Raw genomic sequence first — 16,445 nt, forward strand, 5'->3', positions numbered from 1 at the left:
TAGACGGACAACATGGCTGGACCTCTGTGTCTCTCAAATTCCAGCTGATTTCACAAGAAGCACCATAAACCAGTTTTCAGTGAGGAAACATGAGTTTCACCATTTTGACTACTCTTTATTTGATTGCTGTGAAAAATCAAGGTTTTGACTTAGTATTAGTCAAACGTGACTGAATTAGACAGAAAACACAGTTTTATGTCTGTTTCTCTCAATTTCCAGCTTATTTCACAAGACGCATTTTAAAAGTTGTTTTCAGCGAGGAAACACGAGTTTCCTCACTTTGAGTGCAGTTTTCTAACAGACCTGTGCACAATGAAGTGTTTGGCTTTGTTTCAGGCAAATGTGACTGGATTTGACAGAAAGTATGGTTTGACCTCAGTTTCTCTGTTTCTCTGAAAGTCCAGCTGATGAAGGAGAAAGTACTTTTTGGCCTGTGTTCAGTGAGTTAACTTGACTTTCAGCATTTTGAGTGCACTTTCCTCACAGAAGTGTGCACAGTCAAAGTTTTGGCTTAGATGTAGTCGAGTGTGACTGAATTAGACGGACAACATGGCTGGACCTCTGTTTCTCTCAAATTCCAGCTGATTTCACAAGAAGCACCATAAACCAGTTTTCAGTGAGGAAACATGAGTTTCACCTTGTTGAGTGCAGTTTTCTCACAGAAGTGTGTACAATCAAGTTTTTGGCAAAGATATTGTCAAATGTGACTGAATTAGACAGAAAACATGGTTTGAACTCTGTTTCTCTCGAATTCCAGCTTATTTCACAAGAAGCACTTTAAAACCTATTTTCAGTGAGGAAACATGAGTTTCACCATTTTGACTACGCTTTATTTGATTGCTGTGAAAAATTCAAGTTTTTGACTTAGTATTAGTCAAATGTGACTGAATTAGACAGAAAACATGGTTTGGCCTTTTGTTCTCTCAATTTCCAGGTGATCACATAACAAGTATTTTATGGCCTGATTTCAGTAGTTTAAGCATATTGAGTGCAGTTTCCTCACAAGACTGCACTATCAAGGTTTTGGCTCAGCAATAGTCAGATGTGACTGAATTAGACAGAAAACACAGTTTTATGTCTGTTTCTCTCAATTTCCAGCTTATTTCACAAGACGCATTTTAAAAGTTGTTTTCAGCGAGGAAACACGAGTTTCCTCACTTTGAGTGCAGTTTTCTAACAGACCTGTGCACAATGAAGTGTTTGGCTTTGTTTCAGGCAAATGTGACTGGATTTGACAGAAAGTATGGTTTGACCTCAGTTTCTCTGTTTCTCTGAAAGTCCAGCTGATGAAGGAGAAAGTACTTTTTGGCCTGTGTTCAGTGAGTTAACTTGAGTTTCAGCATTTTGAGTGCACTTTCCTCACAGAAGTGTGCACAGTCAAAGTTTTGGCTTAGATGTAGTCGAGTGTGACTGAATTAGACAGACAACATGGCTGGACCTCTGTTTCTCTCAAATTCCAGCTGATTTCACAAGAAGCACCATAAACCAGTTTTCAGTGAGGAAACATGAGTTTCACCTTGTTGAGTGCAGTTTTCTCACAGAAGTGTGTACAATCAAGTTTTTGGCAAAGATATTGTCAAATGTGACTGAATTAGACAGAAAACATGGTTTGAACTCTGTTTCTCTCAAATTCCAGCTTATTTCACAAGAAGCACTTTAAAACCTATTTTCAGTGAGGAAACATGAGTTTCACCATTTTGACTACGCTTTATTTGATTGCTGTGAAAAATCAAGTTTTTGACTTAGTATTAGTCAAATGTGACTGAATTAGACAGAAAACATGGTTTGGCCTTTTGTTCTCTCAATTTCCAGGTGATCACATAACAAGTATTTTATGGCCTGATTTCAGTAGTTTAAGCATATTGAGTGCAGTTTCCTCACAAGACTGCACAATCAAGGTTTTGGCTCAGCAATAGTCAGATGTGACTGAATTAGACAGAAAACACAGTTTTATGTCTGTTTCTCTCAATTTCCAGCTTATTTCACAAGACGCATTTTAAAAGTTGTTTTCAGCGAGGAAACACGAGTTTCCTCACTTTGAGTGCAGTTTTCTAACAGACCTGTGCACAATGAAGTGTTTGGCTTTGTTTCAGGCAAATGTGACTGGATTCGACAGAAAGTATGGTTTGACCTCAGTTTCTCTGTTTCTCTGAAAGTCCAGCTGATGAAAGAGAAAGTACTTTTTGGCCTGTGTTCAGTGAGTTAACTTGAGTTTCAGCATTTTGAGTGCACTTTCCTCACAGAAGTGTGCACAGTCAAAGTTTTGGCTTAGATGTAGTCGAGTGTGACTGAATTAGACAGACAACATGGCTGGACCTCTGTTTCTCTCAAATTCCAGCTGATTTCACAAGAAGCACCATAAACCAGTTTTCAGTGAGGAAACATGAGTTTCACCTTGTTGAGCAGTGGACCTTTCCTGTTGTGCTCACTGCTCTAAGATATGAGCACACTCCATAGCCTGATGTACTGGCGTCCGAGAAATGGTGCATACACTTCCTGCCGTGCCTTGGCAGCCTTTAGTTTCTTGACTGTCTCCAATCGTTCTATCTCTCTGCGCTTGGCTTCTAACATCTGCCTTCTCTTCTCATTTTCAACTTCTCGTTCTGCTTGAAGTCTCTTATCTTCAGCTTCAAGCCTTTGCAATTCTTTAAAATGCTGCTCTTGCTCGTGAAAGACTTCTAGCGTGGCTTCATTAGCAGCAGCTTCGGCTGCTGCATCTTGTCTCTTCAGTGATGACAGGCTTGAGGATCTTGAACTAATTACTGAACCAACGTGGGAGCGATGCACAGATCTTGAGTGACTAGAGATGATGCTCTGTGTATCAGGCCTTAGCTTTAGAGACCTTGCACTTTTGAAATCTTCTTGCTCATTGCTAGCTAGACAGCCATTTGCAGCTTCAACGATTTCCTTGGTTACTTCTTCACAAGTGTCTATTCTACGACGCATGTCTTGGTGTGGTGTTTGAACACGACGTATGTCTTCATAAATCTGCTCTAACTCAGTTGAGGCTTTTCTTATCTTAGCTGCATGTTCCTGTAGCATAGCTTTCGAATTACAGGTCTTAGAAGATTGTTTGGCATCTTTAACGAGTACCTTCCACTTTTCATAGTTCGAATTGAACCTGCGTTCCAGTCTTTTTATTTGCTCTTCCTGCAGTTCTTGGCCCTTCTCTGTCAACTTACGGAATCTTCGGCCTTGCGGCCCTTCTTGTGAGCAGTTGAGACTGGATGCCGCAATTTTGATCACACATGAATGCTCTGACTCATCTAATATTACATCTTGTTCCTTGCCAGCATCTTCTTTGGTGGGTGTCTGTACGATCTGTTTTACACTTTCTCTGTCATTCTCAACTAGACTACCTGACTCAGACATTTTAATGGACCGTCTCTTTCTTAATGAATTCAAATTACCTTTAAGTTAGAGAAAAGGAAGTAAGTTATTCCCGTTTTATGTCTAACTTTCTGCTTAAATGCAACAGGACTGCAATATTTATCAAAAGTAACCTTGTTAACTTAAAGTTAGGTTGTCAAAAGATTGGAATTAAAACAAAAAAAAAAATTATCATAAATTCAGCTTACTTAGTCAGGTTTTAGTAATTATAGTTTAAACTAAATAAGAGTAAACTTTACATTAAGCTTATTCAACTATAAACATTCTCTATTTAAAAGAGCATTTGAAATAACTGTTATGTTAGTCACACACATGCATATGATCATGCATAATGGCTACAACCTGCCATTATGGTATTGAACTTGCCTAAGCCTAAATGGACCATCATCAAACCAAGAGTTATTAGCCAACAAAGAAAACATAGATTGACCTAGATATGAACACGGTCACCGAAGTCTCTGAAATGTCCGTTCAAAATGTTGAGCCTACGCTAGCAAAACAATGGCACCTGCACCGTACTGCGGACTGCAAAGTAGCTCTCGTGCGTCTCATCTCAGAAGAAGCGCTGAGGAATGCGATGCGATGGCGATGACTTGCCGCTTGCTTCTCCACACGCCTTGGGTCTTGACATCGAGTTTTCACTGTAGCTCCCACAGTAACACGAGGAAACGGAGTTTTCTTTTAAACTACAGGGCGTTCTTTATTCAGCTTCGTCCCGTGAAAACTGACAATAACAAACAACAAATAAATTTATATGAATCATATTAGACAAAACAAAGTTAATATTAACAATTTAGAAGACGACTATGTAACTCTACAATATTGAGAGACATAAGCTTACCTCGCTGGCAGCTTGTTACCAAAAGGAGCTAGGTTCGTTGCACACAAAGGTTCATCACTCTTCATAACATTTCTTCAAGAACAATATTCCACAACCGGGGTCCATTCAAACGTTAAATGACCCGCGTTACATTCTTCTCTTGCAATATTCATCAAATACATCTCACGCATAAAGCTTAAGCCTTCTTTGGTCCTGGTAGGCGAAAACTGGATTACCGCTGTTTTTCAAGATATCCCTTTCCTGTACGTCCCTGAATTATGTCCCCCAGGAAGTAGAATAGAAGATTCCACCCCAATACAACACAAAAATATACTGCGCACCATGAAAACCATGCTCACCATAAACAAATGAAATAACCATATTAATTTATATATTGGAAATATTATTCATGCCATTTAGGTAACTGATGACAGTTATAATGGCTTCTTCCACTCACTCTCCCTCTGCCTCTCCCTCTCCCGTCTTCTGTAAGGTGTGTGAAATGTTTAGCTATTCCTCTGCCTCCTTTAGTGAGAGTGAGATGTGTAGAAAGTGTAGCTTATTCATAGCCTTGGAGGCGAGGCTAACTGAGTTAGAGGCCCGGCTTCGTACTGTAGATCATAGTCCATTAGTCCCGACAGCTAGCCAGCAGCAGTTAGCCTGTGCGGACCGGCCTACTTTACCTACTTTAGCTGATGTCAGCCGCCCCCCGGCAGCCCCCGAGCAGCCGGGAAGTCAGGGAGGTTGGGTGGCGGTTCGAAAGAAGCGTAGTCCAAAACAAAGGCCCGTGGTTCACCACCAACCGCTTCATGTGTCTAACCGCTTTTCCCCACTCAGCGACACACCCGCTGAGAAACCGACCCTGGTTATTGGCGATTCTGTTTTGCGATATGTGAAGCCGACACCAGCGACCATAGTCAAATGCATCCCGGGGGCCAGAGCGGGCGACATAGAGGGCAATTTAAAGCTGCTGGCGAGAGATAAGAGTAAATATGGTAAGATTATAATTCACGTCGGCGCTAATGACACTCGGCTACGCCAGTCGGAGGTCACCAAAGTCAATATTGAGTCGGTGTGTAATTTGGCAAAAACCATGTCGGACTCCGTAGCATTCTCTGGTCCCCTCCCGAATCTGACCAGTGATGATATGTTTAGCCGCATGTCATCGCTCCGTCGCTGGCTGTCACGGTGGTGTCCAGAAAACAACGTGGCCTTTATAGATAACTGGGAGACTTTCTGGGGAAAACCTGGCCTCATTAGCAGAGACGGAATTCATCCCACTTGGGGTGGTGCGGCTCTTATTTCTACCAATATGGCCAAGTTTATTAGACAACCAACACCCTGACAACCCAGGGTCGAGGCCAGGAAGTAGAGTCGCTGTCTTACACACTTCTCTGCTGCTTCTGTAGGACTGCCGCCCTCCGTTAAAATTAGAATAAATAAAAATATAAATGCACACAGTAATACTAAGTTTAACAATCCCATAGAAATAGTGTCAGTGCCTCGTCCTCCCATAGTCCAACCAGCACAAAATTTAAGAAGTGTTAATCATAATAACCTCATAAAAATACAAACTAGCAAATATTTAGAGCCAAAAAATAGGACAGTCAGATGTGGATTATTAAATATACGATCCCTCCACTCTAAATCCCTCCTAGTCAGTGATCTAATTATTGATCATCAGTCTGATATATTCTGCCTCACTGAGACTTGGTTACGGGACGAAGAATATGTTAGTCTAAATGAATCAACTCCATCTGGTTATATTAACTATCATGTTCCTCGAGGCACAGGGCGAGGAGGAGGAGTGGCAGCAATCTACCATTCCAGTCTTCAGATTAACCCCAAACCTGCCCAAAATGCAGGGCTACTTGTGGTTCCTAGAGTCCTCAAAAGTAGATTGGGAACCAGAGCCTTTAGTTATCAAGCTCCTCTACTATGGAACCATCTTCTGGTTTCGGTCCGGGAGGCGGACACCCTCTCTATATTTAAGAGTAGACTAAAAACTTTCCGCCGGGGGCCCTCCCATGACGCACTGAGCCCTATCTTCCTCTCCCTCTCCTTCTGCACACATTCATGTCCCATTAATATTACTAACAAATAAAGAATTCTGATTCTGATTCTCAACTCCTTCCCTGGAGTCCCTGTGCTTTCTTGTCCCGCAGATTCCTAGCGATCATGACTGGACCTCCTGCTGCGGTCCAGCTGTCGTCCTGCCCAAAACCTACTGCAATTACTACTGTTTAGTCATAATCTGATTTAAATCTGTTACGACTCAGTACAGCTACTACCATTATTGTTACTACCATTGTTATCAAAATCACCATAATACCTTCTGTATACTTCATTGTCATTATCATTATCTACATTTCGATATGCATCTCTGCTTGTGTGCTCCTTCTCTCACACCCCACCCCCTCTGCCTCTCTCCCTTGCTCTCTCTGTCGCTCTCCTGCTCTCTCTCTCTCTCTCTCTCTCTTTCAACCCAACCGGTCAAGGCAGATGGCCGCCCATCTTGAGCCGGGGTCTGCTCCGAGGTTTCTGCCTTCTAAAAGGCAGTTTTTCCTCGCCACTGTCGCCAAGTGCTTGCTCAAGGGGGAATGTTGGGCTCTCTCTATTTTACAATTTAATTAAAGAGTTTGGTCTAGACCTGCTCTAATTGGAAAGTGTCATGAGATAACTTTTATTGTGAATTGGCGCTATATAAATAAACTGAATTGAATTGAATTGAATTGAATTGAATTGATTTACAATCCCTCCATTTATCCAAGCTTTTATGTGACATTTGAAACACTATTACACGTGTTATACAGAGAGGGTGAGTGGCACAGTGCCCAAGTGAGGACCCGATCAAGAAGCTTCTACACGGAGTCTATTACTCTGTGCGCTTGACCGTTGAGGGTTATCCCAGTCTACTCACTCGTTTTAACTCACCAACATCCGCAACACCTTGACTGAAGTATCCTTTTTATGCTGTTCCAAACCCTGCGTCTACACAACCACTTGAGATCTGTGTGAGTGCATTAATTCTCCAACACCCTATATTGTCCGATACACTGACACATGCACAGTGAAAATATCAATGGAGTAGGAAACCACCTCACATCTTCATGAAAAATAACAAACTTATCCCTGTGTTCTCATGAACAACTTTATCTCTATAGATCAACATAAAAATCAAATAAAACTCTTACCTCATAAACATGTTGAAATTGCTCAGAGTGGGTGGAGCGCATTCACAACTTCTGTTCTGGCCATGCCTGTTATTCAATGTTCTTTAGTGACTCCTGCTGGTTATTTACCATAGTGCAGTGTTACTGGGTTCTCTAGTGACTCCTGTTGGTCATTTATTGTAGTATAGTGTTTGAGCACTGATTTGTATTTCCTGTGTAACAGGAAGTTAGTTCAAGCCAACTAAAAATGGCCTGTGTGCTCTAGTGAAGCTGATGTGTGTTCATCTGTTGCCATCCTTCATTCATAGCCCCTGAGAAGGCATCACCTGTAAGTACATGCATTGTGAAACGATGTATCTTTGATATAAGCACATTTTCTTGACCACTTTTTGTTATGATGTCGGTGAATTTAGTGAATCACTTGGGGTAGCCTTTTTTGGTTTATGTATACTAACAGATCAGTTCATTAATGCTCCATTAATTCTGTAACACTGATTTTGCTTAATACTTACCTGCTGGTCATGCTTATGTTATGTGATATGGTGTAAGTGAAGTTACAAACCAATACTGAACCAATATTGTTGTTTATGTATTTTTCAGTTTCACACTTTTCATACAAGTAAAGCATCTCAACATCAATTCATGGTCCTGAGAGTTACTGTATGGCTGTGTTTAACTTGCTGGATAACTGAAGGGGGAAAATTCAGTGAGGCCAGTAAAGTGAAAAGGTGTCCGCAACCAAGTGCTATCTCTCAGATGCTGGATCTACACTGCATTGTCATATACGGCACCCAGGCCACCACGACAGCTGCATAGATCCACGGCAAGTAGAGCACACACCTCCACTACAGCGGTGAGTTGCTACGTCACCAAGATGGAAAATGACACAGCTGAAGCTCAGTCTGTTTCTTCCAAGTCATCCACCGTGTCAAGGGCCAGCATGGCAGCAGCTAAAGCTCGGGCTAAAGCTGAAGCCGCTCAAGCCAGAGCTGCATTTGCAAAGAAAGAGATTGAAATAAGGATAGAAAAAGCCCGCCTAGAAGCCACATTGGTTGCTCTTGAGAAAGAAGGTGAAGCAGAAGCTGCCAGGGCTGAAGCAGCTGTAATGGAGGCAGCAGTAGCGAATTTGGAGCCAGCAGAAATAGAACCAAAAGAGCAGCTGTTACCAACACAAAGAACGTACCGAACAGTATGTAAGTCAGCATGCTGAGACAAGCACCCATGAACAGCTATATGAAGAAAAAGAAGAGGGCCACTTTTTACAAACACACTCTCAACCCCAAGCATCACGGGATGAGTTAGGAGAGAAATCTCCAGGGCCGGAGTATCGTGTTCTGTCCAGCTACCCAGAAGACATCACCCCTCGAATAAAGAGAGAACAGATTCCAACTCCCAAGACCCACTTGCAACATCGCCTCTCCAATAAGACCAACAACCCAAATTACTCTGATCATTATAATAACAACAAGCCCTCTACATCACACTACTTCAGTGACAATGATGCCTCATTTGATCTTGCCAAATATTTGGCGCGAAGCCAGCTGGTGTCATCAGGGCTCATAAGGTTTGATGATCGGCCTGAGAATTATTTGGCTTGGAAATCGTCATTTCTTAATGCCATCAAAGGCTTAGATCTCACACCTGGAGAAGAATTAGATCTGCTAATCAAATGGCTAGGAAGAGAATCAGCAGAACATGCACGCCGTATAAAGTCAGTGAATGTAAGAAATCTGTCTGCTGGACTGGACCTGATATGGGAGAGGTTAGAGGAGACTTATGGGTCACCAGAGGCTATAGAAAATGCCCTTTTTACAAGGATAGAAAACTTTCCCAAAATAACAGCCAAAGACAACCAAAGGCTCCGTGAATTAGGTGACCTGCTGACTGAACTCGAAGCTGCAAAACAAGATGGCTACCTTCCGGGCCTTTCCTATCTCGACACTGCAAGGGGTGTAAACCCCATTGTGGAGAAGCTGCCGTATGCACTCCAGGAAAAGTGGATGATGAAGGGCTCTCACTATAAAAGGGAATGTCAGGTCGCTTTTCCTCCCTTCTCTTTTTTTGTAGAGTTTGTGCGCACAGAAGCCCAGGCACGTAATGACCCCAGTTTTAATCTCACATCATCCTTCACGACTCCAAATAGAAAAAACAGGTTTGAGAGTCAAGGTAATCTACGTAGGCCAGTCTCTGTTCATAAAACAAATGTCTCATCCTCTTCCAGTTCCAACCGCCAGAGTCAAAATACTGAAGATCCAGATAGACAATGCCCAATACATCGCAAACCCCACCCACTAAAGAAATGTAGGGGTTTCAGAGAAATGCCCCTGGAAAACAGGAAGAAGATTCTGAAAGAGCATTCTATCTGCTATAAGTGTTGTGCATCCACAAGGCACGTAGCGAGGAACTGCGGGGCGACTATTAAATGCACTGAATGTGACAGTGAGAGACATCAAGCTGCTCTCCATCCAGGCCCAGCTCCATGGCTCACCAAGCCATCTCCTCCTCCATCACAGCATGGCGGGGAGGAGCAAGACCCTACCGACCCAGATATCACATCAAAATGCACAGAAGTGTGCGGGAAGGGTTTCAGTGAGAAATCGTGTTCCAAAATATGCCTTGTGAATGTGTATCCAACTGGCAGACGCCACGAGAGCCGAAAAATGTATGCCATACTAGATGACCAGAGTAACAGGTCATTGGCACAGTCTGAGTTTTTCGACACATTTGGCATAGAAGGTACATCATCCCCATACACATTGAGAACATGCTCTGGACAAGCTGAAACCACAGGAAGGAGAGCAACTGGCTTTATTATAGAGTCTGCGGATGGTGAGACAATCCTTCCGCTGCCCACCTTAATAGAGTGCAATATGGTTCCAAACAATAGAGATGAAATACCTACCCCTGCAGCTGCTCACAACCACCACCATCTCAAAGCAATAGCTCATGAAATACCGCCACTAGACCCTAATGCTGAGATCTTGTTGCTATTGGGGAGAGACATATTGAGCGTGCATAAAGTCCGCAAGCAATGCAATGGCCCCAACGATGCCCCTTATGCCCAAAAGCTAGATCTGGGCTGGGTAATAATCGGAGATGTGTGCCTTGGCAGAGCACACAGGTCGACAGAGGTAAACAGTATGAAGACATTCGTCTTAGAGAATGGCAGGCCAAGCCATTTCAGTCCATGTGAGAACCGCTTGAAAGTCAAGGAGAAGTTTTCCTCAAATCAGCACCAACTCTTTGCCCACTTCTCAGGGAGAAGTCACTTACACGGCACAAGAGATGAGACTTTGGGCCAGTCAGTTTTTTGTCAAACTAAAGATGACAATAAACTTGCACCATCAGTGGAAGACCTGTCTTTCCTCAGCATGATGGAGAAGGAGTTCTTCAAGGATTCCACAAACAGCTGGGTTGCACCACTGCCCTTTCGCAACCCACGAAGACGACTGCCCAATATCAGGGAGTATGCCATGAGCCGCTTTAAGTCACTACGCCGCACCCTAGATAAGCGCCCAGAGATGAAGTCTCACTTCACTGAGTTCATGCAAAAGATATTCCATAACCATCATGCAGAGTTGGCACCACCTCTGCAGGAAGGCAAAGAGTGCTGGTATCTGCCCTCATTCGGCATATATCATCCCCAGAAGCCCGGGCAGATTCGTGTTGTCTTTGACTCCAGTGCCCAGTACGATGGGGTCTCCCTAAATGATGTGCTGCTCTCTGGACCCGATCTGAACAACAGCCTGTTAGGTGTCCTTATGAGGTTCAGAAAGGATCCTGTAGCCATCACAGCAGACATCCAGCAAATGTTTCACTGCTTTCTGGTACGCGAAGACTGCAGGGATTTTCTACGTTTCCTTTGGCATCGTGACAATGACCTGAGCAAAGAGGTCATTGATTTCAGAATGAGGGTGCATGTCTTTGGAAACAGCCCATCGCCAGCTGTGGCCACTTATGGGCTCAGAGGCGCTGCACGTGAAGAGGAGAGGGAGTATGATAATGAGGTCCGACAGTTTGTGGAAAGAGATTTTTATGTGGACGATGCCTTGAAATCATTCCCCACAGAGGAGGAAGCAGTCACAGTCCTCCAACAAGCACAAAAGATGTTAACAGTCTCAAACCTCAGGCTCCACAAGGTAGCCTCCAACAGAGCTAAAGTGATGGATGCCTTTCCAGTTGAGGACCGAGCCAAGGACATTCAAAATCTTGACCTGGCTGTAGATGAATTGCCTGATCAACGCAGTCTTGGGGTGAGATGGTACATCATGTCAGACTCATTCACATTTCACGTTCCTGAAACTGAGAAACCGTACACACGTAGAGGTGTGCTTTTCACGTCTCTTTGGCCCCTTGGGCTTCCTGGCACCGGTAACTACCCAGGGACGACTGCTCCTCAGAGAGCTCTCAACACAAGCCAGTGAATGGGACCTGCCCCTTCCTGAGGGTATGTGTGGCGAGTGGATGAAGTGGCGAGACTCACTCCAAGAGCTAAAAGAGTTGCATGTTCCACGCACATACTCAACCATGGCCCCCTCCAAAGCTCTACATACTGAGTTGTGTGTGTTCTCGGACGCTTCTGTTAAAGCCATTTCAGCTGTTGCTTATCTCAAGGTCACTGATCACAATGGGCACACTGAAGTAGGTTTCGTACTCGGCAAGGCAAGACTGGCCCCACAGTCAGAACTCACAATTCCCAGGTTGGAACTATGTGCTGCTGTTTTAGCTGTTGAGATCGCTGAGATCATTGTTGAAGAGATAGACCTGAAACTCGACTCAGTTAGGTTCTACACCGACAGCAAGGTTGTGTTGGGCTATATCCACAATCAGTCAAAACGCTTCTATGTCTTTGTGAGTAATAGAGTACAGCGCATTAGGAAGTCCACTCAACCCCAGCAATGGCATTATGTACCAACGGAACAGAATCCTGCTGACCATGGCTCACGATCTGTCCCAGCCTCCAAGCTCCACAGCACCACATGGCTAACTGGACCTTCTTTCCTCCATCGTCCTCCCAAACAGCTCCTAGATGGGCCAGAGGCATTTGAATTGATTGACCCTGACAGTGACATGGAGATTCGCCCAGAGGTGAAGGCCCTTTCCACCATCGTCTCTGAGAGCTACTTAGGCACAAAGCGACTGGAGCGCTTCTCCAACTGGAAAGTTCTCATTAAGGCAGTGGCTCATCTGCATCACATTGCTCACTGCTTCACCCAGCCAGCAGGTGTTGGTAACTGTGTCGGATGGCACATCTGTAGCAAAGGTGCATCCAAGGATGTCCTAGAGAGAGCTGAAAACATCATTTTCAGAGATATGCAACACGATGCATATTCAGAGGAGTTAAAGTGCATTACTGCAAAACGTGATCTCCCATCACACAGTTCACTTCTGAAGCTTAAACCGAGTATTGACAGCAGTGGTCTACTCCGAGTTGGTGGGCGCATCAATCAGACAGGGTTTGAGGTGCGAGAAACAAACCCTCTCATAATCCCAGGAAGCCACCATGTCACAACTCTTCTCATAAGGCATCACCATGAAAGAGTGCAGCATCAGGGAAGGCACTTTACGGAAGGAGCTATAAGGGAAAGCGGGTTGTGGATAGTTGGTGGTAAACGACGCATTAGCAGCATAATTCGAAAGTGTGTTATGTGCCGGAAGCTCAGAGGTAAGGTTGAGGAGCAGCAAATGGCAGATCTGCCAGCAGAGAGACTGCAAATTGATCCTCCCTTCTCCTATGTTGGCCTAGATGTATTTGGCCCATGGGAAGTGACCACAAGAGGTGGACAGGCAAACAGCAAGAGATGGGCAGTGCTGTTCACCTGCATGTGTACAAGGGCAGTACACATTGAGGTCATTGAGGAAATGAGCTCATCAAGTTTCATAAATGCACTTAGAAGGTTCTTTGCAATCCGTGGTCCTGCCAAACAATTACGGTCCGACCGTGGCACCAACTTTATTGGCGCATGTAGGGAGCTGAAGCTGGATACCTCGGAACAGATCAAAGTACAGGGGTACTTAGAAGACCAGAGGTGTACCTGGATCTTCAATCCACCACATTCTTCAAATATGGGTGGCACATGGGAGCGCATGATCGGAGTGACGCGGCGTATACTCGATTCAATGCTTCTCCAGTCTGGTAAGGCACGACTCACTCACGTAGTCTTAACCACCCTTATGGCTGAAATTACAGCCATCATTAATGCACGGCCACTCATTCCAGTTTCATCAGACCCAGAACATCCTCACATTCTGACACCATCCATGCTCTTAACTCAAAAGGCAGCCACATTGTTGGCCCCTCAGGGTGATATCAGCGAGGGAGAGATGCTCAAATGTCAGTGGAAACGCGTCCAAAGTTTGGCTGATGTATTCTTGAGTAGGTGGCGGAAGGAGTTCCTTAGTACACTGCAAACCCGTCAGAAATGGCAGCACAAGAGGCCGGACATAAGAGATGGTGATGTTGTTCTTCTCAAAGATAAGCAATCCAGAAGGAACAAGTGGCCAGGGAGTTGTGGTGAAAGCTGTTCCCAGCAGAGATGGACTCATAAGGAAAGCTGAAGTGAAAGTCGTCCATGAAGGAGCGACGAAGGTCTTTTTAAGGCCCATATCAGAACTGGTTTACCTCTTATCATCAGATCAAGCTGTTTAGTTGAATGTAGTAGTGGTATCTTTAAGATACCAGACGGGGAGTGTTCTGGCCATGCCTGTTATTCAATGTTCTTTAGTGACTCCTGCTGGTTATTTACCATAGTGCAGTGTTACTGGGTTCTCTAGTGACTCCTGTTGGTCATTTATTGTAGTATAGTGTTTGAGCACTGATTTGTATTTCCTGTGTAACAGGAAGTTAGTTCAAGCCAACTAAAAATGGCCTGTGTGCTCTAGTGAAGCTGATGTGTGTTCATCTGTTGCCATCCTTCATTCATAGCCCCTGAGAAGGCATCACCTGTAAGTACATGCATTGTGAAACGATGTATCTTTGATATAAGCACATTTTCTTGACCACTTTTTGTTATGATGTCGGTGAATTTAGTGAATCACTTGGGGTAGCCTTTTTTGGTTTATGTATACTAACAGATCAGTTCATTAATGCTCCATTAATTCTGTAACACTGATTTTGCTTAATACTTACCTGCTGGTCATGCTTATGTTATGTGATATGGTGTAAGTGAAGTTGCAAACCAATACTGAACCAATATTGTTGTTTATGTATTTTTCAGTTTCACACTTTTCATACAAGTAAAGCATCTCAACATCACTTCATGGTCCTGAGAGTTACTGTATGGATGTGTTTAACTTGCTGGATAACTGAAGGGGGAAAACTGTACCAAACATCCCTTTCTCCTACATTTTCCTTGTCCAGTCTCCAAACCTTTCTAATCCCTCTTTCATTTCATCTTTTTAAACTTTCTTCTGCCATCTTTCTCTTGTTCCTGCTAACACCGACCCTAGTGAGCCGGATTTACAATCCCTCCATTTATCCAAGCTTTTATGTGACACGTGTTATACAGAGAGGGTGAGTGGCACAGTGCCCAAGTGAGGACCCGATCAAGAAGCTTCTACACGGAGTCTATTACTCTGTGCGCTTGACCGTTGAGGGTTATCCCAGTCTATTCACTCGTTTTAACTCACCAACTTCCGCAACACCTTAACTGAAGTATCCTTTTTGTGCTATTCCAAACCCTGTGTGTACACGACCACTTGAGATCTATGTGATTGTAGGAATTCTACAACACCCTATGCTGTTCGATACACTGACACATGCACAGTGAAAATATCAATGGAATAGGAAATCAAAGAAAACTCTTATCTCATAAACATGTTGAAATTGCTCAGAGTGGGTGGAGCGCATTCACAACTTCCAAACATCCCTTTCTCCTACATTTTCCTTGTCCAGTCTCCAAACCTTTCTAATCCCTCTTTCATTTCATCCTTTGGAACTTTCTTCTGCCATCTTTCTATTGTTCCTGCCAACACGGACCCAAGGGAGCCGGATTTACAGTCCCTCCATTTATCCAAGCTTTTATGTGACATTTGAAACACTATTACACGTGTTATACAGAGAGGGTGAGTGGCACAGTGCCCAATTGAGGACCCGATCAAGAAGCTTCTACACGGAGTCTATTACTCTGTGCGCTTGACCGTTGAGGGTTATCCCAGTCTATTCACTCGTTTTAACTCACCAACATCTGCAACACCTTAACTGAAGTATCCCTATTGTGCTAATCCCTCCAGTTATCCAAGCTTTTATGTGACATTTGGTAATGGGTTGATGACATCTTCAGACACATGAACCCGCTGATCTTTGAGAATCTGACTAACCAGCTCCGTCACAAGGTTTTGTGAATGCAGTTTAAGAAAAAAGTTTTGTGTTTAGATTTCTGAGAAAAGGACAGGAGGTTTCAAAAAATGTGTTTTAACAATTGTGAAAACCTGTAAGATGGCACAGTTTTTCCCACTGTTGTGAGAGTTTTTCCCTCTGATGATAACACAGAGGTGAATGTGTTCTGAAAAATTCTGAACTGAACTCAGCAGAATTTGCGTCCCATTTATAATGGGCAGAATGCCTTTGATGTTTTGATCCTCTGAAGATATCATCACATCAAAGCCAAATCATGTCAAACTGACAATTCAGTAAACCCCGCCCCCAGAACACTGACTGTCCAATAGTAGCTTGGCAACTGTAACTAAGCATAACCAAGTGAGCAAACACGCAGACATTGGTAGATTATGATTAGCCGGTGTTACATTACCATTCAGTGAGCATAGCTAACCTAATGATATCACTCCTTTTCTCTGTTGACAATTTCTCTTTATATGAGAATTTGTCTCTCACTTATTGTTAATATATTTCTGATGATGAACAAGTGATGAATGACAAACAGCAAATCCCTTTTATGTGACATTTGAAACACTATTACACGTGTTATACAGAGAGGGTGAGTGGCACAGTGCCCAAGTGAGGACCCGATCAAGAAGCTTCTACACGGAGTCTATTACTCATTGCGCTTGACCGTTGAGGGTTATCCCAGTCTACTCACTCGTTTTAACTCACCAACATCTGC

General features: G+C 43.6%; 1 long non-coding RNA gene across 1 annotated transcript; it reads right to left on the minus strand.

The window, feature by feature from the left end:
- Positions 1 to 3,639: 3,639 nt before the first annotated feature.
- Positions 3,640 to 4,638, minus strand: LOC124066394. The gene is made up of 2 exons (XR_006844587.1): positions 4,232 to 4,638; positions 3,640 to 4,114 (listed from the first exon to the last, which is right to left on the minus strand). It is a non-coding gene; the product is annotated as an uncharacterized LOC124066394 (long non-coding RNA).
- Between the last annotated feature and the right edge of the window lie 11,807 nt (positions 4,639 to 16,445).

The sequence above is a fragment of the Scatophagus argus genome, chromosome 10 (assembly GCF_020382885.2).
Source record: "Scatophagus argus isolate fScaArg1 chromosome 10, fScaArg1.pri, whole genome shotgun sequence".
In the NCBI taxonomy this organism is placed as follows: Eukaryota; Metazoa; Chordata; class Actinopteri; family Scatophagidae; genus Scatophagus; species Scatophagus argus.